The sequence below is a fragment of the Ursus arctos genome, unplaced genomic scaffold, assembly GCF_023065955.2.
Source record: "Ursus arctos isolate Adak ecotype North America unplaced genomic scaffold, UrsArc2.0 scaffold_33, whole genome shotgun sequence".
Taxonomy (NCBI): Eukaryota; Metazoa; Chordata; class Mammalia; order Carnivora; family Ursidae; genus Ursus; species Ursus arctos.
In genome coordinates this window covers 21,290,753-21,304,206 of record NW_026623019.1, presented here as the reverse complement: position 1 = coordinate 21,304,206, position 13,454 = coordinate 21,290,753, and positions in this window count along the sequence as shown.

Sequence of the window (13,454 nt, the reverse complement as noted above, 5' to 3'; positions counted from 1 at the left end):
AAGTTTGCTTTTTTTTCTCTCTCTCTTTTTTAAGATTCCACATATAAGTGATACCGTGTAGTATTTGTCTTTGCTTCAATTTAGACCACCTAATTAACTGTACTGCTTTTTGGAGCCGTCCCATTCCATCCATTCTGTATGCCACTGTGAGATAAACCTTTACAAACTACCACTTTTCATGAAGATGCTCTCATATCATATCTAGCCCTGCTTCTTTATTTTTCTTTCATTTGTTCATTTAAGAAATATTTATTGAGTTCCTACTATGTGCTAGGCACTAAGTCTGCTGTCATAGAAGTTACATTTTAGGAAGAGAAGACAGACAATAAACAGAAAAATCAGGAGAAAACAAAAAACATGGCAAAAGAACAGGGTGATCAGCAGAAGCTATTTCAGACAGGGTGGTCAGAGAATGACTCTCTAATAAGGGGGCACTTGAGCAATACTGAATGAAGTAAAGGTGCAAGCCATGCCAATAACAAAGAAGAGTATTCTAGGCAAAGGATTAAGAATTCTATTTTTAAAAATTTTTTAAAGATATTATTTATTTATTTGAGAGAGAGAACGAGCAGTGGGGAGGGGCACAGGCAGAAGGAGAGGGAGAAGCAGACTCCTTGATGAGCAGGAAGCCCGATGTGGGGCTCGATCCCAGGACCCTGAGATCATGACCTGAGCCTAAGGCAGCTGCTTCACCAACTGAGCCACCCAGCCACCTCGGGATTAAGAATTTTAAAAGCCCCAGGTGGGGAGGATTACTGGTGAGTTCTAAAGGCATCCAGAAGGCCATTCTGCCAGGAATGGAGTGAGTACTAGATAGCGTGGCAGGTAGTGACTTTAGAGAAGGAGGCTATATCACTATCCTATACATCCTTGCAGTCAATACTATAGTCTGTTTTATTCTGTCCAAATGAGAAATTATTGTAAGCTTTGAATTCATGAAGTTTAATCACTATACTTTTATCTCATTATAAGCCCTTTAGATTTGATCTCCCATGCATCATTACTCCATCTTCTTTTCATTCAATCATAAAGTATACTGACTACCAACCATGCAGGTACTGGGCACACAAAGGTGAAGAACTTAAACCAAAAAAGAGAATACGGTATGTAAATGTTATTATCGTAGAAGCATTTACAGAAAGTTCTGGAAATACCCAGGAATCTCATCCAACTTGGAAGGCAAGGAGCTTGGAATGGGAGGAGGTCAGAGAAGAAGTCTTTGCAAGGGTGACTATTCTTTGGCAGGCATTTCTATGCAGTTTCTCACCTTGACAAGCTTTTTTTTCTCCTGACTGTTTTTTTTTTGAATCTTGTCCACACATCAATACCTCACTTAGATGTCATGTGACCTCCCCTGAATTACCCAATCTCACTGATTGTATTTTGATTCCTATTCCAGTGTCTGGCAGGGTCCTGTTCCTCAGAACTTTTGCCCCAGATTTACTGAGAAGTAATTGACAAATAAAATTGTATGTATATAAAGTGTACACTGTGAAATGATGACCACATTCAAGTTAATTCATATATCCATCACCTTATGTAGTTATTTTTTCTCTCCTTTTTTTTTTTTTTTGTTGTGAGAACACTTATGATCTACTCTCAGCAAATGTCCACTTTTCCCAACACAGCTTACATCTGGGCTCTCCATTCTGTTTCATTGATCTATGTGCCTGTTTTTATGCCACCACCATGTTTTAATTGCTATAGCTTTGTAATATAGTTGAAATCTGGAGGTATGACGCCTCCAGCTTTGTTTTCATTGCTTTGTCACATAAGGTTTGCTTTCCTGACACATTTTAAATATTCTGAATGCTGAAGATCACAGTTTAGACTACTTCCTCATACCCTTAAATTATCCAGCATAATGCTTACATAGAACTTAAAGCAGTGATCATGGGTTATATAAAGAGTAGAGCCATAAAAAAACAGGCAGCTCCAGGGTGAGGCCTTTTGTTTTAATCTTAGAGGCCTGAGGAGGTATCTGTAGTAAAAGGAAAAGTGAATCATCTACTAAGAAATACTCATTCATTCACTCATTCGCCAACCACCTAATGAGCATGTGTAATGAGCCAGAGTCTCCCAATACTACACACACACACACACACACACACACACACACACACACACACACAAGATGATTTTATTCCCACAGTAGTAAAAATACCTGACATTTGAAAGTATTCATAAGCCACTTTTCCTTTGCTCTATTTTACATGGATTCTCAGGAATAGGACTAGTATTGCAACAGAAATGCAGTTGCAGAGCTTGGTATAAATGAGGCAGAATGGTCTTTGCTCTGAGCGGTTCCTAACAGAGGGAGTAAGCAACTTAGGAACTTTACCGACGGCACCGTGCAACACTGTTCAGAGGGTGACCCAGAAGCGGGTAAGGTGCTTAAACGCACAGCCATGAAGACCTAGGATGTTTCCAGAGGTGGGTTTATTCCAGGCTGGGATAGGCACCAGGACCACACATTCTCTTATCACCCTGGGGTCATATGTCTTCTCCAACTCCCTCACACAGAGGATGCATAGTTAACATGAACCACATTGTACATATTCTGAAATTTATGGCCAGTACTTACATCTAAGTTTCCTGTTACTAAAGTGCATGTAGGTCATTTCATAATGAGGGCTTAATTCTCCATGTGGCCTTTTGCTGCTCTCCTAAGTTTCCAAATTAAAAAGATATATACATTGTTAAGCTAGACCACCTGCCTAGGGTGGACACGACCACTATTTCAGTAACTGCTGTGATGCCCTGATTGCTACAAGGTACAAAGGACTTAAAAAGTTAGAACAGAGATCTGTTTTGACCTACTACATAATCATGCATTCTCACACACTATGAATACCAATAAATAATTGGTTGACTAGAATGTCAAGTCTGTTGCTTGACTGGATCAACAAGTTATTGAACTGAAATTTCAATTATGTACTCCAGGTAAACAGAGCTTCAGGTAGGACTCGGAAACTCCTACACTGGAGCAGGGAACAGCCTTGAAGCTAAGTCTCCAGAAAGCTTAATATTTTCTGCTATTTACCCTGGAGTTCAGTCAAACACATCCACTGTCCCTGTGCAGAAGGCATTGTGATCACTGATGTGATTAATATGCTCCTTTTTGCTGTGGCAAAAGCTGCCTAAAGCCAGTTTTCAATGAGCTCTGTAAATGTCTTTTTTATGCCCTCCACTGAGCATAGGCCTACGAAGTTTAAGTAAACAATGGGTATTTGAAGGTGTACATTATATTGGCAAATACATCCCTCCCACTTTTAAACTAGTCTCCCTATGAAAAGGCAAAATCACAATCCTGCCTGACTGTACATTGCCGGTCTCTTTGAGTTCATGACTCCTTTACACAAGCAGTGATTAGGTGACACATTTACTTCACTTTAGCACCTAAACAATGAGAGCAAAGCACGCAGAGGACTTAAGGGATTTTTGCTACACACACACACACATACACACACACACACACAAGCTGTTCCCCACCATCGATTGTGAGTCAAAAAGGCAGAGAATGCCTCATAATTTGCCGTCCATATGCAGACACAGGAGACACATGCAGTTTCTCAAAGCGGCCACCTAGTGCTCCAGTTTATGGATGGCTGGCCCTCTCCAAACTGGGCAAGTGGGTGTAGGATATTATATATGGGGCCCTGTTTTGGTTCATTCTGTCAAAAGAGAAAAAAGAAAAAAAGCTAACCTATAGCAAATCGTCCTTGGAAATCAAGGCTTGGATGAGCCCTTTGGAAGTGTGAAAACAGATAAGAAGCAAGATGAGCGTTCACTCTTACTAGTAAAGAGCATTGTCATCCACTCTACAGATTTTAAGATAATCCTCCAGAGTTTGTTGGGCTACAAAGACCTTTTCCCAGAGTAACAAAGTCCAGGCACAACACATAAAAAGCCAGGTATTGTTCTGACCTCTTAAAAGCCCTCTGGGGACTCCAACATAGACTCCTTTTCTATTTGGTAAGCTCACAGGCCTAGACCCGCTTCATGTGGGGCTTAAAAAAGAAATGCCAATTGATTTATTGCTTAAATTTAATTTTTTCTTATAGAAATACTAAGGATGGCATCATTTTATAGTAAAAACAAAAGGCCATTTATTCAAATCTTGTTCCTAGAAACTCACACACACTGTGTATGTAATGTGTGTCTATACGTATGTTCACACATATGTGCATACATATATGTATATACATGTATGTAGGTTTACACACATATTTCCAAATATACATTCTTCACACAGAAAGATTCGCAGCTACTTACAGCTAATTTCCTCGTGACCTGGTTCTTTGTGAAAATCACAAACCTGGCAGATGACAGTGCCTCATTTTCACCTGTAATGAGACTTATGTATTTACACTGTAATGTAGCCACTTTTATTTTTTAAAACCAAATAAACTAAAATGAGTGATCTTGTTCTCTGATCAAGAATATTGGCTGCATAAACCAAAAATACAGAAAGATACAGAAGAAAATACAGATGCAATATTCTCAAAATATAAAAACTGACAAGTTACTTAAATAATTGTCTCATATATTCAAAGGGTGCGGGAACTGTGCTTGCTTTGTTTACAGAATACTGAATCATATGCTTTTTCCATGTTAAAAAAAATGGATTGATTCCTTGCCACCAAGTCCCTGATCCATTTTAGTAGATTCTCCTTCTGCAAAATGGCCCCTCAGTGACTCTGAGGATGAAAACTAATAGAGAGATGAGAGATTGAAAATTTACCATATGTTAGAACATGTGTACAGCGGAGGTTGCCTTGGATTGAATGCTGTCAACATGGGGATTCTTCAGCTTAACTGTGTCATTTCATCCACACTTAAAGCCCTCAGCAATGCTTTCTGTCCTTTGTTTTCTTCCTATGAGAGGAGCCCTTCAAATATAGATGTTTGCTCAAGCACAGTGCATCATACCAAGTTTCAAATAATTCACCATTATTAAGGTTTGGTGCATTTTAATGATTCTCTAGTACCATTTGCCATACTTCTAATTTAATTTGTATTTTTAGCAAAGTAGTATATGTGCATGATTTACATAAATAAGACTGCCAAACAGCTGTTGCCTTACCTAGCCACCCTTGATTCTTGTTTTCTAGAGGCAACCACTTTCAACATTTGCTCCTGAAATCTACCTCCATATTGTTACATAGTATCCTTACTGCCTTAATTTTTTTTCTGCTTTAGGTATTATTTTTCAACTTCCTGTGGGAGATAAGGATTTCAGTGTCCTTACATATCCACCCCCAAGACACACCTATACCTTTTCACTACCACCTTTTCATTACGAGTATGCCACGATTTCAAACAATATCCAGAGCTAGTAACTTTCTTGTTTAACATTTAATTTTCTCTAGCATTAATAATTGTCCTGGATTTTGTTTTGGTTTTGTTTTTTCAAATATCTAGCATTAATACATCCCAAGTGAAACATCTTTCAACAATCTAACACAAGGCCAGAGAATTTTTTTTTTTTTTTCCTGTAAAAGGCCAGATAGTAAACAGTTTAGGCTTTGTGGGCTATATGGTCCATGTTGGGACTACTTGACTCTGACATTGCAGCAATATAAATGAGTGACCAAGAGTATGGAAAGGAAACTTCATTTACAAAAACAAGCAGGGGGCAAGATTTGGCCCTGGCCATAGTTTGCTGACCTTGCTCTTACAACAGGTGATCGATCAATGAGTCCCTTTCGTCTTCCCAAAGATATTCCTTCTAGACGTTTTGATCCTCTTGCTTCAACCTGGACTTCTTTCTACACCTGCTGCACAGCCATCATCCTGACATTTCCCCATACCTCTCTCCTAGGCTGAATTCTTCCTTTCCTGGATCCTATGTCTTTCCTTTCAATAGCTTGCCTAGAAAAAGGGCATGGCAGGTAAATTTTCTGATTGCATGGGTTCCTCAAATGCCTTTATTCTATCCACACACATCTTTGATACCTTTACTGGTTTTGAATTCTATATTAGAAATAATTATCCTCTCAGAATTTTTAACCATATAATTTTATTGAAGTTTCTAATTATCATTGAGAGATACTACTTTATTCTGATTCCTGGTCTTTTCTATGTGACTTATTTTATTCTTGCTGACAAACTTTAGGATTTTTCTCTTTTTCTTCAATATTCAGAAATTCTATGATAACACATTTTGTTGTTGTTTTCATCAATGTATTAAGAGACTCAGTGGATCCTTTCAATATAGAAATGCTTATTTATCATTTGTGGGAATATATTTGGAATAATTTTTTTGCTGAATTATCTTCAAAATTATTTTCCTTTCTGACATTCCTTCCAGTCAGGACCTCCGTAATTCATCTTATCTTTTCTCTTCCTCTTTCCCAGCTGAGCATCTTGCTTCTATTTTTTTCTTTATTTCAATATTTATTTATTATGAAACATGAAGTTTTATAATAAAATTGATAGTGACAAAACAAACAAAACAAGTCCCAAACATTTTCAAGGGTGTCTCTCCAGAACAGAGATAGGGATTTTGCTTTTCTTTTTCCCTACCACCTGGCACAATGCCTGGCACATAGTGAATGTTCAGTGTTATGTCTTGGTTCTATTTTTGAAGACAGTTTTACAACTTTATCTTTCAACCAGCATGTAAGTTACAACAGATGATGAAGTAATAGATGCAAATATACAAAGAATCACAATTAGAGGTTGTAAAAGTTCTTTGATGGCAAAGGATCTGGGAGTTTACGGAGCCGATTTGCGCAAAGCAGGCAGTAACACTATATGGGTCTAAACTGAGGTATGCTTCCTGGATCCTTCCTAGGACCTCCCTAGAGGAGTATGGCCTTGGATAACACCTATTGTACAAACAAGGATTCCAATAAAAAGCACCCCTGATGTTTATAGATGACGTATCATATTAGACATTTTTTATTAAAATTTTTTTCTTTTCCTTGTGTTTCTTCTTAATATCTCTGTTTTATTTATTTGTTTTGATCTCTTCCGTTTCAGATAGTTTCCTTAAATGTTTGGTGCTCCTTAGGTGTTGTTTATATTTATGAACGATACACTGAAGAGCTGATTAGAATGAGACAGACGTTAGACTTTTTTTTTTTAATGCAATTCGTTTATCAGCTATGCGAGCCTAGACAAAAATGTAAACTTTGGTGAGCTATACTTTTCTCATGTATAACCTGGGGATATTGAGTCTCTCTTGTATGGTAGTTTTGAATACTTAATGAGATCATATGTGCTAAATGACTATCAAATGCCAGACTCAAAATTTGTAATGGGCTCTCTGCTAATTGCAACTGAAAGGGTGGTTATGATATTAATTATCAGTACAATGTACCAGGCAGACATCAGGCCTAAGAATCAGCGAAACTGGAAGATGCTTCCCAAGCAACTTTATTATTTCATTTATTTATAAATTTAAAAATATTTGTTGAACAACATTTTGGCCTTTTACTAGCTGAGTGAGCTTAGGTAAATTACTGAATGTCCCTCATTATCTCTTAGTCTATTCATCTATAAAATCAAAATAAGAATATTTACGTAGCAAGGTGGTGGTGAAATGGAATGAAACACAAAACTTGCAGTAGATTGTCATTGAGGAATATATAATGTTAAATGATTAGTTTAAGAAATACATTAGTAAGTGGTCACATAGCATGTTTTTTTTTAAGCTTGGTTTTCTTGGAGTCTTAACTAGAATAATATTAAAATATCTATAAATACATTTCCCTCTAAATGTGCTTATTTTGAAGACAAAGTATGGCATCTATTCAATGTATTTGCCTAACATGTAGGCTCTGTGGGCCCTTCAAATTTACATCTTCTATGATTCTGGGTGATATAAATTTATCAATCATTAGGTCATACCCACCGAAGTAAGAAGCTATAGGAAAGGTATTTATGAAAGCAGTATGTCAAGAAAGAGGAGTCTCAGTAGCTTGAATTTTGCTTATGAAAGCTGGCTTATTTAGCAAGAGTATTTCCCACTTTCAGCTTTTTCCTTATGATGTGATTTATCATTGGAAAAACTGACTCCTGAGGTCTCTCACCTATTTTAAGACTGTCTTATCTCAGAAGGCATTTCTTTAGTGACTCTAAGAATAAAGCTGAGAGATGGGCATTGAAGGTATGCCATATGGTGCAACATATGTACAGTTGATATACATGCCTTGAATGGGTAGCAACATAAAGACACGCTTTATATACAGTGTATCATCACACATAAACCTTTCAAAAGAAGTCCAGAATATGTGTGTGCATGCATATAATTGTAGGAATACATATGCATAAATGTGCATATATATATGCAGATGTACATTCTCAGATATGTGATTGTACAATGAAGAATTTTTTCGTGGGAGAGCACCATCTTGACAATTTTACAAGCTTAATTTTGAACTGATTCATTTATTTATTCAAAAAATACTTATTGAATACCTATTATGCGCCAATATTGAACATACTATTGAATGACATCATAGGCATTGCAAAGAAAATGACGTTTGTAACAAAATGAATTTTTCACCTTCTGCAGAAGATTTTTAGGAAGAAATGGCAACATTTCCCACATTCTCGTAAGTCTTCCTTGGCAAATGTTAGTCCCATGATTAAAGAATTTTAACCAGGAAAAAAATGTATTTATTTTGTTTATAAATTTTTATGTAAAGGTAAAAAGATGAAAAAACTCCTACTAATTCAGTTATGACTTTGAGCCATAGCTTTCCAACTACTTCCTAACACAAAGGTACTCCATTAAACTTTAAAGAATTAAACAGTTACACACACACACACACACACACACACACACACCACAATAAGGGATGATCAAATTAAAGAGGGACCACTGCTCTTAGAAGAACTTAAAGGATCTCGGGAATCTCCTCAACACCTTCAGAACCCACCTGGTTCATCTTGGAGATAATAGGACCTTGCACCCAACCACCTAGCTCTGTTTTCCTTTCTACTTATGTTTCCCTTTTCATCTACATAGCACTTCCTTCTCCCAGTCCTTCCCTGATTTCTTTTCTTTAGGTCTTTTCCTTGTTTGTTAACTCCTCTATTTTCTTTCACTAAATATGCATTTTTTGTGTGTGTGAAGTACCTAAAAAACTCTCAATATGAAGGCAGTCTATAATACAGCCAATAAATGCATGAAATCTTAGAGAATGGTGGCAGAAGGAAGACGTCAATATAAAGGCAACAAATGCAGAGTTTGAAAAAGAGCCAGCTAATCCAAACACTTTTAGAAGTCCACATGTCATCCTAATCGTTATATCTGCTGAAAATACTTCCACTATTCACAGGTCATTGTGATGGGGCACCTGTAAAACTCTCAACCGTGGGTCTAGTAGTTTCCTTTGGCGAGATGTACTCTTCCTCTTAAACGTACGAAAACATATGTATGTGTGATAGAATAGCAAATGAGAAAATATTTTTCTTGAGAAGTAAAAACAGTCAACTAGAAAGACAAAAAAGTAGTATATATTATGCATTTCAAATAACAAATAATTTTAATTTAGCAATATATTTTAACACGGCAATATTTCCACATCAAAGAAAAACTTTGAAGTCCATTAGATTTTCAAAAAGTGAAGTCAAGTCCAATTACTTTTTAGTGATTTTAAGCGCTGTCTTTGCCTCTCATCAACTACAACAAGATATTTATGATTTTTATTCCTTCTTATTCATCATGCAAACAATGTAGTGGGTAGTACCCAGTGTTTATATAGAGTAGTTTATATAGTAGTTTTTATAGAGTACTCAACACATTCACTTAGTGAGTCTTCTCCCATCATCAGGTCATGCAAGTGGAGTCTCAAGTCTCTCCAACAACTCCTGGTCTTCATTTCTTCAGTTAGAGTTGTCATTGCCAGGAGTTATACTTGAGGCCATAGACACAACAATAAAGATCACTTCCACGTAGTTCGTCTAGTCTAAGAACAGAGTAGAACTTCCATACGACTCAAGGTATCAGCCAAAATATCTTCCAAATCACTGAATCTGGTGGCTTCAACTTTTGCGGGCATTAATATTAGTCAAATAACAACATCACCAGTGGCAGAAAAATAGTGACTTTTATGTAGCAAAACTATGTGCTTGGCAATGTTCTGATTTTATTTTCATGGTAACCCGTGAGGGAGATGTTTTCTTATTATTTTACTAATGTGGAAATACCCCAGAGAACCAAAAAAACTTGTGCAAACCATACAACTAGTAAGTGGAAAAGTTGGGACTTGAACCCAGATTTATATGATTCCAATTTTATGTTATAAAACAAAAGGATATATTGCTTTTTCCTGCCAGACGTTTTTTGCTGACTGCTTCATTTCTGCGAAGCTCCTAAACACTTTTCCCATTCCCCAAAAAACAGTTCGGAGTTTTGAATTCTCTTTTTATTCTTTCCTTCTTCCTCACCAGAGACAATTTACTGCCAAATTTTTGCTGATTCTACCTTTAAATATTTGGTTCAGCTGTCTCCCCTTTTCTATTTTTACTTCCACTATCTTGTTGAGATCCTTCTTCCTCTCAGCTGGACCCTTTCAATAGTGCATTAGCCCTTATTTCCCCTAAGCAATCAACTTCCCTTTTATTCCACTTCACGGTTCCTCAACCTCAGCACCACTGACGTATGGGGCCAGATAATTCTGTGTTGTAGGAGGATTTTTTTTGTTGTAGGACTTTTAGCAGCAACCTGGATTCTATCCACTAGATTCTTCTCCCTTTTCTCATGTAGTTGTGACAACCAAAAGTGCATCCAGACTTTGAACAATGTCCCTGGGGGACAAAATCACCTTCAGCTGAGAACCACCATACATCTAATCACCAATAGTTAAGCTTCCAACCAAAAACCATACGTTACCTTGGAATTAACTTAACCAGAGACGTAAAGGACCTATATTCTAGAAACTATAAATCACTCTTGAAAGACATTGAGGAAGACATAAAAAGATGGAAAAATATTCCATGCTCATGGATCGGTAGAATTAACATAGTTAAAATGTCCATGCTACCTAGAGCAATCTACTTTCATTCTATCCCGATCAAAATACTGAGGACATTTTTCAAAGAACTGGAACAGAGAGTCCTTAAATTTGTATGGAACCAGAAAAGGCCCCGAATTTCCAAGGAACTGTTGAAAAGGAAAAACAACGCTGGGGGCATCACAATACCGGATTTCAAGCTGTACTACAAAGCTGTGATCACAAAGACAGCATGGTACTGGCACAAAAACAGACACATAGACCAATGGAACAGAATAGAGAACCCAGAAATGGACCCTCAGCTCTTTGGGTAACTAATCTTTGATAAAGCAGGAAAAAACATCCAGTGGAAAAAAGACAGTCTCTTCAATAAACGGTGCTGGGAAAATTGGACAGCTACATGCAAAAGAATGAAACTTGACTGCTCTTTCACACCATACACAAAAATAAACTCCAAATGGATGAAAGACCTCTATGTGAGACAGGAATCCATCAAAATTCTAGAGGAGAACATAGGCAGCAACCTCTACAACATCGGCCAAAGCAACCTTTTTCATGACACATCTCCAAAGGCAAGAGAAACAAAAGATAAAATGAACTTATGGGACTTCATCAAGATAAAAAGCTTCTGCACAGCCAAGGAAACAATCAAAAAAACTAAGAGGCAGCCCACGGAATGGGAGAATATATTTGCAAAGGACACTACAGATAAAGGACTGGTATCCAAGATCTACAAAGAACTTCTCAAACTCAATACACAAGAAACAAATAAACAAATCAAAAAATGGGCAGAAGATATGAACAGACACTTTTCCAACGAAGACATACAAATGGCTAACAGACACATGAAAAAATGTTCAAAATCATTAGCCATCAGGGAAATTCAAATCAAAACCACACTGAGATACCACCTTACGCCAGTTAGAATGGCAAAAATAGACAAGGCAAGAAACAACAATTGTTGGAGAGGATGTGGAGAAAGGGGATCCCTCCTACATTGTTGGTGGGAATGCAAGTTAGTACAGCCGCTCTGGAAAACCGTGTGGAGGTCCCTTAAAAAGCTAAAAATTGAGCTACCCTATGATCCAGCCATTGCACTACTGGGTGTTTACCCCAAAGATACAGACGTAGTGAAGAGAAGGGCCATATGCACCCCAATGTTCATAGCAGCATTGTCCACAATAGCTAAATCATGGAAGGAGCCGAGATGCTCTTCAACAGATGAATGGGTTAAGAAGCTGTGGTCCATATATACAATGGAATATTACTCAGCTATCAGAAAGAACAAATTCTCAACTGGAGGAGATAATGCTAAGTGAAATAAGTCAAGCAGAGAAAGACAACTATCATATGATTTCTCTCATCTATGGAACATAAGAACTAGGATGATCAGTAGGGGAAGAAAGGGATAAAGAAGGGGGGGTAATCAGAAGGGGGAATGAAACATGAGAGACTATGGACTATGAGAAACAAACTGAGGGACTCAGAGGGGAGGGGGGTGGGGGAATGGGATAGACCGGTGATGGGTAGTAAGGAGGGCACGTATTGCATGGTGCACTGGGTGTTATACGCAACTAATGAAGCATCGAACTTTACATCGGAATCCGGGGATGTACTGTATGGTGACTAACACAATATAATAAAAAATCATTAAAAAAAAAATAGTTAAGCTTCCATGTCTTGGTAGTGTTACTCCCTGACTCAACATGTTTCAAGAAAATGTTCCCAACTTCTCTTTCCTACCCCATTTCTTCTCTTTGCATCCTCTGTGCCAGCAAATTTATCCCAGTCTTTGTAAACTAAATATATCCTGTCTTCATGCTCTTGCCTACCCTGGTGCCTACGTGTTTCACCTGGATGCACATTCTTATCCATTTTTCCTCCTGAAATTCCATCTATCCCCCAAGGTCTATCTCAAAAGGGGTCTCCCCAAGAGCTTTCTGTGATACCCCAGCCAGAAGTGATGGCTCACCTGTCTATGCTGCCTCTGTTAAGATTATGTCTCTTATGGTACTGAACTGATAGCAAACTTCTTTGAATTATAAACACTTGTATCCATCTTCCCTAACATACTGCTGGCTCCTCAGGAATAGTTTATAATTTTAACAGTGCCTGGTACCTATTAAGAGTATAATAAATATTTGTGATTGAGCGCTATTAAAAAAAACAGAACAAAACAACTACAACAACAAAAAACCCCTCCCAATGCCTACACCAAAAACATACATTTAATGTCAGGAAACTTCCTTTAGTCCCATCCAAATAGCAGAGAAAAATGTAGTATGAACCTGTCAGTGCAGACAGTACCCAGTTACTGGAGTTCTTAGACTCCAAGTAAACTGGGACATGTGTCCCCAAATTTGCCCCCACACCAAGCTGTGTAAGAAACACTCATCATGTCAGGGCTGAAGGTTACATAGTGGCTGAGTTGTGCTGGCGGTATGGGCAGGATGGGTGGCAGAAAGCAAGTGGGAGTCATGAGCA